Source organism: Hyaena hyaena, unplaced genomic scaffold, assembly GCF_003009895.1.
Source record: "Hyaena hyaena isolate Hyena2069 unplaced genomic scaffold, ASM300989v1 scaffold_170, whole genome shotgun sequence".
In the NCBI taxonomy this organism is placed as follows: domain Eukaryota; kingdom Metazoa; phylum Chordata; class Mammalia; order Carnivora; family Hyaenidae; genus Hyaena; species Hyaena hyaena.
This window is the reverse complement of record NW_024080802.1, coordinates 141826-153801: the sequence shown is the minus strand read 5'-3', so window position 1 is coordinate 153801 and position 11976 is coordinate 141826. Positions and strand designations below refer to the sequence as shown.

The 11976-nt window shown below is 37.7% G+C and overlaps 1 long non-coding RNA gene across 1 annotated transcript; it reads right to left on the bottom strand.

Annotated features, from left to right (window-relative positions):
* Positions 1-295: 295 nt before the first annotated feature.
* LOC120237076 lies at positions 296-4752 on the bottom strand. Its single transcript, XR_005529847.1, has 3 exons — positions 4661-4752; positions 1080-1246; positions 296-395 (listed from the first exon to the last, which is right to left on the bottom strand). It is a non-coding gene; the product is annotated as an uncharacterized LOC120237076 (long non-coding RNA).
* Between the last annotated feature and the right edge of the window lie 7224 nt (positions 4753-11976).

Sequence of the window (11976 nt, the reverse complement as noted above, 5' to 3'; positions counted from 1 at the left end):
ATGCCTACTTTGCCTGGCTTATCCGTGTCAGCATAGGCAACTGTGTCAACATTTAGCAACCTTAAATGTATGCCAGACACTAACGTGCACATAATATGCATTTCTGTATTCAATAACCATCTTACAAATGGTTCTGTGCTCAGTGCATATTAAAATGTCTCTCTTCCTTCCCAACAATGATACGTGTTGAAAAGTGGATAAATGCTGAATATCTGTTACATATGGTGGCCAATGATAAAATATCAAATAAAATGCTTTAAATGAAATCTAATGAAAAGACCATTTCACACCAAGTTCTTTCCACAATTAGCATGCCCCGACTCTCATTCTGAAAAGATACAACCTCTGCATGGAAAACAAAAAAATCACACTTGGAATATGGCGAGGGAACGAATCTGTAAAGAAAGAGACAGAGCATTTATTTTAAAATGTGGATGTAAATGGCAGTTTCCCCCTTTCAACTTTAAATTAGAGAATATGTACCTAGAGTTGACAATAGATCCCAGCAGTGAAGGTAATTCAGTGGTATACAGAGCCATTTATTTTTATGGGAAATGACATTATCATGTGTGTAATTTTAAGAGTGGCAAATGCTCTTGGTTTAAAAAAAAAATCGATCAATACAGGAATGTATAAAATAGAAAGTGGAAGTCCTTTTTGAAGCCACTATTACTGAGTCAGCTAAATACTTTTCTAGAACTGTATGTACACAAGCACACATAAAGACACATATGCATGTGTATGAGTGTGTGCATGTGTGTGTGTGTGTGTGTGTGTGTGTGTGTGTGTGTGTGTATGAAAGGTATCCTATATAGAAATTCTAATGGCTTCTGTAAATTTGGTAGTGTCTTTCTGGCAGTATGTAATAGAGATACTCACATCACTGAAGGGAGAACAGAGAAGCTCCTAATTACCTATCACATTACTTTTGGAGCTTAATGGATGTTACATTATTCAGGATTAAGAGATATATTTCCAAAGCACCAAGCAAGATGGATGCCTCCGATTCCCTCATTTGCTCCAAAAGCTGTTCATTGTTTGCCTTTTCATTGCTTTGTTATTGCCACTGTGAGAGATACCTTTGGTGCATGCTGTTGTTTGCAGCACAATTTTTGCCACGAAGAAAGGATTAATTTTTTTCTGCCATTTTCCATTTTCATCACCAATTTCCAACTGTCATGAAAGTGAGCTCTGTTTTTACACGACATTCCATTCTTATTACCATCTTCGTCCCAAGAATGAAAGTCTGTAATGAGAGCAAAGCCAGAGCTGGCATTGGAGGGCTGTTATAATTCAGTCTCATGACAAAGATAGTAATGAGAAATGACAGTGGCACAAAATGAATCCTTTCCGATCCCAGCCCCTTGGATGATAATGAAAACAGAAGATGGCACCAACTTTATTCATCTTCATGACACCTTTTGTGACAGGATTGAAAGCTGCAGCAACAAACCCATTTGAAGTTACAGTTTCCCAGACTCATCCCCATCATATGTTTGAAAAACAACAAAAACACAAACAAAACAAAGAAACCTCCCTACCGCTGTTCCTCCTGGGACTCCAGTTATGGGGATGCTTTCAGATGTGGGATAATTTTTACTGTCCACAAACAAAAGCGTTTTAGGGAGGATGAGATGCTTCATCTCTAAAATTATGTTTCCCCTTGTTTTTATGAAATCACCTTAGCATGTCTCTAAAAGAAGTGATAGGACAGAGGAGGGAGAGCATATGGAAATAAAGTCATTTCTGAAATTCTATTTCAATTCTTTGACTATCCTGAAAATTTAAGGTACAAAACATTCAACTAATGCAACTAATACAGAATCCTATGCACTTTTACATCTGTTTCTCCCTCCCCCCACCTCCTATTTTCTTCTTCCCTCCTCTCCCCTCCCAGTCTTCTCTCTTACCCTTCTCCCCACCCTTGTCCTCCTCTCCTCCACTCTTCTTCCTTCCCCTCTCCTTTATTCTCCACTCTCTCTTTTTGAGCTATGTTTGTATCTTGTTAAAATCTACAAGGGAATTTAGGGCTGTGTTGCTCCAACCTTTGCATTTTATAGATGAGCAAAAGGAGGCTGAGGAAGGTGAAGCAACTTATCCACCGTCACCCAGACAGTGCCAGAAGAATCATTTGTAATTTTCCAATCTGATCCTTCGAGGATCATGCTACAGGAAAAAGGTAGCGTGGGTATATGTATTCTGCTCCATTTCTTTGGAGGTTGCTTCTAAAGGGAAGGTAGCATTCTCTCAAGAAATCCGTATCAGAGTCACAAGACTCCTGGCTTTGTCACCTCCTACCTTTGTGCCTTTGGCCAATCATCTTTCTGAGTTTCAGTTTTGTCTATCTACTATAAAACAAGTTTAGAAAATTATAACTGGCATACCAAACGGTCTACCTTAAATAGAATAAACAGAGTAGTCATCTTATGTTTTCCTCTCCCTACTGACTTCAATGACTTTCTTCCATCTCCTCTTCCCAATGCTTCTAACTAGTCAGTGGTCAGGGGTTAGGGAGGGGTGCAAAGTAAAGTGGCAAAGGCTCTACTCCCTGGCTGGGTACTTCTGTACTGTTCTATTTCATGGCACAGGTGATGCACCTTCCGGATGATTTATTACAACTAGCCGTCCACTCTTGCCAATAAAGCAAAATGGTCCATTTTTCCTCTTGGCAGACATGCAAGTTCTTTCAAAAAATGTTCAAGCCTGGCTACTTTTCTGAGTGTCCAGGTGATCCATGGGAAAATGCATACCACCTGGCCCTGACATGCTCCAAGTGAGGCCAAGTCATTGCATCCTTTATTCTTGCTCTGCAAATGGAGCCTGCTCTAGGCAACCACCTGTGAGAGATGAGTACCATTCATTGCCTCCACAAATTCCAGGGAACACATGCCAAGCTGGAGGTGTCTGCTCTAGACCAGCATGGGCAGAACTATGGTATTTTTGCAATTAACAAGCATTTAGCAAAGGGATTGGGGGAGTGTTAGTCAAATGCCCATCTCTTGTTTTGATAGACAATCCAATCTCTGGGTGGTTATTGGGAGGCACTCTTACTTGACTAGAGGAAGGAGAGAATGTGATAGTGTCACATGTACTTATTAAACTCCTTCATTTACTTTGCTCTCCCACAAATCTGTGATCCTTTCTTATACTAGCTATTGGGAATGATGATGGTTGGACCGGATTGGCCATTTGGGGATGAATCTGTTGCTTCTCCTTAGATAAGTAACAAAACTTGTCTTTCATTGTCTCAGCTTTCAGACTTTAGATGAAATTCTTTGACTCAGAAAAAATCTCATTGTACTTTCTACAGATCTCACATGGTTGTGGTAATATGCATAACTTTTTGATTTTGTGATAACCTACTTTGTATTTCTACTAAACTCCTGAGTCATGGGGCAACTGATATGTAGAGAGGTGGAGTGGCTTCTGATGCAAGAGATCAGTGCCCTGCTCAAATCAGATATTTTAACTAATATAAAGTGAGAATGTATACCACAACACACAGTTGTTTTTAGACAATCAGAATATCCAGATGTCTTAGAGCTCCCTGTTTGATGACTTCTGTGACATCATAGAGCTCAACCATAATCTACATTATAGGTTCTCTACACTGAGGATCCAGCATGATGTCAACCCAATCCAGAGTAAGCAGAGCTCTTATTCTTGGGAAATCACTTCCAATACCTTTCTGTACATAATGAGACATAGCAGGGTCCCACCACATTTGTGCAGCAGTGGTAATGGATCATATATTTTGTAGTTCCCTTAGAATAACGTGCTGAGATCTCCTCCAAACTTTTTGTAAGTTCCTTGACCTACCCATAACCTTTGGGGATGATTCTCAAAATCCCTCTTCTCCTTTTACTACTTCCTTTAAACACTTTTAAACAAATGAAGAAAACATTCCAATAAATAGCAACGATAATTTTGATGGAGAAGAAAGCTCTAGATGTGTAGGCCTGCCTCTTTCACTAATTAGTTTAAGATCTACCCTGAAAACTTGTATTTTGAGACCTAATATGTGCAAGGCTTTGTGTTCTATAACTTTGGACAAGTAGCTTCACTTCTTTCAGCTTTTGATGACTTATCTGTAATATGAGAGAAATTGGAATTAGATTTGTGGTTTGCAATCTGTTCTGAGAATCTCTTGTGTTCTGTTGAGATGCTCAATAGCTCCCACAGAGAAAGAAGGGATAGAACAAGTGAATTGTAGGGGCTCCCCAGAAGCTCTTATTCAATCAATGAAGAACTCTGCTTATATCATTTTATGTCTTAGGCTTCTACGCAAGATTGATTTTTTGAAAAAGGAATTCAACTCCACAACCACTGGATTAGAATTTCCTTCTGACTCTACTTATCTGTGATTCTATGAAATAGCACATGATTGCAAAAACCCAGAGCAGCAAAAGTTAATTCACATTCCCTTCCAAGGAATAGGGTGAGATTGGAGTCATATGAAATTGCTCTAACACTCAGCTTGACATCACCTGCTCAACTTTGTTTAGTGAGCAAATAAAAGCACAAAACAGGATGTGCTCTTACCATACCCATTCCACATAAGAAAAGGCTTCATTTGACGTGCTTACTAGGAGGCTCAAAGTAAACTTGACAATGAGTATAAACTTGCTAACAGGGCAAATGAGTGTTCTTCAGAACTTACCATAGAAAGACACAGAAAGAAGTCATAATGTAGTTGTAATTGTGTAGCTGTCATGTCTCCATGGGGTCTATTCCCATGGTTCCTGGTCTCAGCACCTTTAAGAAAAAATATTATTGTACAATTTATTTCTAAAATAAATTTACTTAGCTTAAAGATAACTAGATATATTTCCAGTAATGCAGATAAAGATAAAGGTTATGCTTTCTTAAAGTGATACAGATATTTTCTATAGTCATTCAAACTATGTAGAGTTAATATCAAAGGACAGTATCAGGAAGAACAAAGATTAAATGCATATAAAAGTCTTTTATTTTTTTTTAATTTAGAGAAAGAGAGAGTGGGGGAGAGGGGCAGAGGAAGAGAGAACGAATCCCAAGCAGGCTCCATGCTCAGTGCAGAGCCTGATGTGGGGCTTGATCTCACAACCTAAGATCATGACCTGAGCTGAAGCCAAGAATTGAGCTCAACCAAATGAGCCACCCAAGTACCCCTAAAACTCTTTGATTCTACTTCTAAATGTGTTTTGTGGTCAAATAAGACTTGTGCAAGAAAAAATATATTTCATATTAGTTTTTAATTTTCATGTTTTTTCTATTTGTGGTTGAAAAGATTTGCTAGAGAATATATAAAATATTCACATACTTCTGATAAACTAATTTTAATATGGCGATTAAGGCATCTGTAAGATTAAAAAGATGACTCAAAAACTGCATTCTTGATGACTTAGAACAGAACTACAATTACCTCTTTGTCTTCCTGCTCAGTTAAATGTAATGTTCCCACTGCATTTGGATTGCTATAATACGTCAAGCTTAAGAAAAATGCATGTATGAAAACTTGCTTGAAATTACTTTGCCTGACCGTTATGCAAAATGTAATTAAAAGGTCTGAATTGTACAGGTGCTAAAAAGAAGTGTATTACAAAATAAGCAAACCGTAATGTTAAAAACTCCAATTGGGTTATTAACGTGTTATGATCTTGGTTATGACATTCTAGCATTATAATCCCAGGTCTATTGCTAAGGAGAGGTGGTTATAAAAGCTGGTTGTCAAAATTTTTATCAGAAACTTATTCTAACATCATTTTTAAAGGAGATTTATTATTTAATTATAAAGGTAATATAGCCAGAGTCCAGAAAATATGTAAATTGGTGAAAAGAAAATTAATTCCCTAGCGTGCCAGTACTCAAACTACCATTGTTATTATTTTGGTGGAGTTCCTTCCAGGCTTTCTTCATATGCTTTTATTAATTTCTTTTGTTTACAATTCTAGTGCGTGCACATAACATTTTGTACCTGTCGTTTTGCTTTATCGTATATATTTAATAGAGTTTTATATTTTCAGAATAAGGCTAGTTCGTATCTTAGGAAATTGTTTGGCAAGAGAAAGTGGTCAGCACGGCACTGAGCCTCAGGTCTCATCCAGAAGGTAATTCCACTTTGCTGTGAGGTTTGCAACAACTAGGTCATTTTCATTCCCTGGAACCATTTCATGAGAAATGCTTTGCTCTATGCTGAATACTAAATACAGGACAAAGTCCCCATCAATTAAGGCTTGGAATGAGGCCAGACCTAAATCACTGGGGTAGAATCTTTGCATCTCAGCTTCATAGGGATCACTGTGTAAAGAGACGAGATGATACAGGACACCATAATTGCTGCCCCTGGAAGCCAAAGGAGGGCATTTGAATCCGCAGAGATGAGAGCACTTCTTTCAAGGACACCTGAAGGCATATTATGAAATCAAGAGCTGCAATAAAATCAAAATTACCTAGAAAACTAATAAATGTATAAACCATTCTATGAGTGAATGTAACTTGAATTAAAAAAAAAAAAAAAAACACAATATATAAGCAGTGCAAACACTAAGGGCCCCGGCAGTTTTGTTCTTTGTGATTGAAAAGAGTGAATATGGAATCCTATAAAATCAGCTTTATGTGCCCATGTGTAGGTATAATCTGGCAAACGTATGCACGGGAATACTATCTTAGAAATATCTAAATTATAAACTGTGCTTTAAGTAAAAAGCCCCCAAAAGATCAAAGTCAATGAAAAGCTTCAGAAATGCTGAATCTCTCAAAAACTGCCAGCGGCCCTATTCATCATTCAGAAACCACAACAGGTTAAATATTAAAGAGGTTTAAAGATGCTACTAGTTAGAATATCAAAGTTAAAACCAAAATTGGTGACACTGTTTCCAAGCGTGTGGGGAAAAGCAGCCGAATTTCTGAAGAGTGCATTGAGTTTACATCCAAACCTAAAAACAAAATAAAACAAAAAACAGAGAATAAACGTATAAACTGACCCTGTAATTGTACCTCTTGAACTTTCCTTTTTCTCCCTCTAGCCCCCTTTTAAGATTTCACTCTATCTTTGGTTTCTGGCAGTGTGACTCTACTGTCCCTTACTGTGGTTTTCTTTCTATTTAAACTATATGATGTTTACAGACCTTGAATCTGTGGCTTGATATCCATTCACATCTAGGAAATTCTCAGTCACCATTTCTTTAACTGTTACCTCTTTGATTGACATATATTAAACATTATCCCTGTCTTACAAGTTTCTCATGCTTTTTTGGTATATTTTTTCTCCCTATACATTACTTCCAATATTTTCTAAAGCCCTATGATGTGATTTACTCATTCTTTCTTTTTCCTTTTGCTATTTCTAATCTGTTAATAAACCACTCTAATAAATTCTTCATCCTAGTCAATATAATTTTTAGATGTAGAATCTCCATTTCATAGGTGTGTGTGTGTGTGTGTGTGTGTGTGTGTATTCTAGGTGTCTATAGATGTTTCTCATTTTTCCCTGTTTTCTTGAATTAATTCAATTGTACTATTTAAAAATCTCTGATAACTCCAATATCTAATTCACTTATGAGTTTATTTATTTAAAAAAAATTTTTAATGTTTTTATTTATTTGTGAGAGAGAGAGAGATAGAGAGAGAGAGAGAGTGCAAGGGAGGGTCAGAGAGAGAGAGAGACACAGAATCTGAAGCAGGCTCCAGGCTCTGAACAGAGCCCGACGCAGGGCTCAAACCCACAAACCGTGAGATCATGACCTGGGCTGAAGTCGGACCCTTAAGCGACTGAGCCACCCAGGTGCCCTATGAGTTTACTTTAATGGTCCGTTTTTCTCTTGGTTTTGTTCCATTGGTCCTGTATTTTAACATACTTTTAATTTTTAATTTAATACTGGAAAACGTGGACTAAAAATTTTTATAGTCTAGGGATAATGTAATCTTCTTTCCAAAAAGAAGTTTTTTGGTGGATTGTAGTTAGAAAATCAAAAGATCACCTTAATCCTTTCATGAGTTAATTTTAGTTATTTTTTTCTAAGATTGTTGTTTCAATTTTGTTGTTATTCTGCCATTGCCCTTCTGGTAACTTAGTGAAAAGCTCTGGGTATTTAGTAAGGCCTTCTGATTTGTTCATACTTGAACTTCAACCTCTTAGCAGCAAGAAGATATTGAAATCTGCTCCATTTTTTCCCTTTTAGCTGCTACTTTCTACTGATTTTCTTGCATGAATAATTAGAAGTCCATCAAATTTTGAAGAGAATCAGTAGATTTAGGGGCTCCTTTGAATCCTCCCTTTTTTGAGATATTACCACCCAAATTATACTCTGTCAGTCTCAAACTCTGACTTCTGTCTCCTCAGTCCTGTGAGACTCCTTTTTTTCTGCGTGAATTCTACTCCCTCACATAGCAGAAAATTTCAAAATATCCTCAGGAGAAAAGCCAACTCAATGTGGAGCTCACCTTATGTTATGTGCTTTTCATAGTGGTGGTAGTTTCTTCTGTCCCTAACTAATTTGGTTGTATCCCAATGCCTCCAAACAGTAGTATTTTATAGCTTGTTCAGCTTTAATAATTGTAACAGCAGAGAAGTTAGTCCAATACAAGTCAGCTCTTCATAATTGGAATTAGAACTCCACTTTTAGAACATAAATATTCAAAGGAAATAATTATGGATACGGCACATATGTAGCCAGGAAGATAATCTATAACAGCAACATTTTTATCAGGGAAAAATTGGAAACAACCCAGAGGTCTGACAATATGGAATTTTTTAAATGAATTATGATTTATCTGCTACAAATCAGAATTGCTCCCAACATTTGGGGTGCAATCTGGGGTGCTAAATTTTAAGGGTGACCAAGCAGTGTATGTTTGTGTAAGTGCGTGTCGTTTTTCTTCCAGTCATATTTACTCTGCAGGTGCAAGCATAGCTGGTGAATAGTAGAATTTGCTCAGACTTACCCTACCCACCCAAGGCCTACTTCTGTGCAATTTAAGAGAGACAGAATGTCTGAAAGCACACTGAATGGCTTACGGAGCACAGTGAGGATAAAGGAGTGGGCACAAGAGCTACACCTCCAAGCATGGCTTCAAAATTACATGTAGAATGGCTCCAGTGAAGACACCAGTGCTGACATGTCTCAGCAGAGATACTACTGCTGCTCTCTTGATCCCATCCATACTTGACACTAGAAGCATCACCATGGCTGCTCTGGAAAACCAGAAACAGCTCTGGGCACGGTGGCCAGAGAATCTCATTCTTGAGATTCTACATTACTTACTGATTATTGATGAGTGTTTCCAACAGGCACATCCTTCCCAAACCATTTGCACGTAGTTCATTTAATGGGAGGGCCAGCATTATGTCCATAACTGTCAATAATTCTCCATCTGGGGTGCCTGGGTGGCTCAGTTGGGTTAAGCGTCTGACTTCACTCAGGTCATGATCTCCCGCTTCTTGAGTTCAAGCCTGTCGTTGGGCTCTGCCGATGTCAGCACAGAGCCTGCTTCAGATTTCTCTGTCTTCCTTTCTCTCTGCCTCTCCTGTGCTCATGTTTTCCCTCTCTCTCTCAAAAATAAACATTACAAAATAATTCTCCCCGTAATTCAGAATTATATGTAGAAATTATTTAGTTTTTGATTCTCTGAGCCAGTGGAGACTGGTGCTGCTAGGATGCTTTACCATGGACTGCTCCTTTCTCCATCCTGCCTGGGTGAGAGGCTGTTTCCTGAAGATGTGATTTCTCTGCACACAATTCTGCATTTAGTTCAACCTTCTCTTGCTCCTAAGTCTTCAGGCCAAGCTGGAGCCAAACCATGAGTTTTTGGATATGCCCCTCAGTCTAGGTTTAGGCTACTTGGGTGAATGAGCCAAATTTTTCTGAAATCTGTAGCCATGGACATTATCTCTGGGAAGCCTTCCACTTTCCTTTCTGATAGTCACTAAATTTAGCAGCTCTTTCACTAGTTTGCATAGACTTTATACTGCTGTACATCCCAACACCGGGGCAGCACTTAGAGCATATAAGGTGCTCAGTAATAATTTTAAGAAGACTTGATAATATTTTGTATAATTAATGAATAAATTAGATCTGTCCCTAGTTTCTTTAGGGGTCCTATTTCTATTTTCCTCTCTCATTCTCTTCATACTTTCATGCGGCTTCCTGGAAGAGATGGATGAAACTTCCATCTCTGTTATTTTAAAAACCACTGAAATAGCCAGCTAGGAAATGTTAACTAAACTGAACTAGTAACAATGTTAGATGGTCATCTATATGTCTAGGGGGAACAACATTTATACCTCTATGCACAAATTAATGCCATTGATGATTGGATAATCCATTCTTCTTTCCTTTTACCCAACTTTTTTTTTTTTTTTTTTTTTTTTTTTTGAGAAACAGAGCTCCAGAGGTAGGGGCAGAGAGAGAAGGGGATACAGGATCAGAAGAAAGTTCAGTGCTGATAGCAGTAAGCCTGGTGCAGGGCTCAAACTCACAAACTGTGAGATCATGACCTGAGCCAGAGTCGGGTGCCCAACTGACCAAGGCTCCCAGGCACCCCCTTCTTACCCATGCTTAAGGAGTAAAAGGAAATGGACATCTAATATCCTTATTGGTGTTTATTACTGACAAGTGAGATTGTGGGGATAGGAAGGTTAAGTCAAAATTTTTCTAGTATACACAAATTGTTATCATGGGGCTATACCTTTCAGCTAACTATGTGACAACAAATTTTCAGACTTGAACCATCATGGTACAATCAGTCTTTAGTTTTCTGAAGTCCAATGGGAACCAGAAAGGAGCAACTGAGAAAAAGAATCAATGTCAGTAAGATAAGACTTGCACAGAATTCAGATGAAATAACAATTATGATTATTGAGTAGATATCCTGTCTTAATAACTTATCCATTAAAAAAGACATCTGTTGGGATGCCTGGGTGGCTCAGTTGGTTAAGCACCTGACTTCGGCTCAGGTCATGATCTCACGGTTCGTGGGTTCAAGCCCCATGTAAGGCTCTCTGCTGACAGCTCAGAGCCTGGAGCCTGCCTTGGATTCTGTGTCTCCCTCTCTCTCTGCCCCTCCCCTGCTCTCACTCTGTCTCTCTCTCTGAAAAATAAATAAATATTTTAAAAAATTAAAAAATAAAAATTTGAAAAATTAAAAATAAATAAAAAAGATATTTGAGGGGTGCCTGGGTGGCTTATTTGGTTAAGCACCTGATTTTTTATTTTGGCTCAGGTCATGATCTCACAGTTTGTGAGATCAAGCTCTGCATCCAGCTGCCTGCTGACAATGTGGGGCTTCCTTGGGATTCTCTCTTCCTCTTTCTCCGTCCCTCCTCTGTTTGCATTTTCTCCTTCCTCTATCTCAAAATAAACATTTTTTTAAAAAAGACATATTATAGAAAACTAATGAAAGACTATGACTGCAATAAAATTATTTATAAGAATTATATATTTGGTCCTTCAGATGACAAAATACAAATTTCTCAAATATATCTGATTTTCATCCACAGTTCCTGAAAATGTTTCAGGGCCATAAAGGTGAGATGGGTATCTTGTTTCTTTATGTATCCCAAATACAACATCTTTGAAAACTATATGCATTGCAATACTCTTATTTTCAGGTTTACCTTTTTTACTTTGTAAATAATATCTTTAGTAAGCTGAAGCCCTTACTTTTTTTAGGTAAAAGAGTTCTTTTTAATTTACTTTTATTTGTAAACAGCCATTATCCCAACAACAACAAAAACAAAACTGTTTTGTTACATGGTTATTTTGTTTGCTGAGGACAAGACACATTATAAGTGCTGCTATTAGAATTGTTATTATAAAAGGTTATGTTGAGGAGGCTGAGAATGTAACATGCAGGACAGTTACTATAGTTAACAATACAGTATTGCATAGTTGAAAGTTGCAAAGAGAGTAGATCTTAAAAGTCCTTATCACAAGAAAAACAATTTCTGTAATTGTATAGGATCAGATGGTAACTATGGTAACTAAACTTATTGTG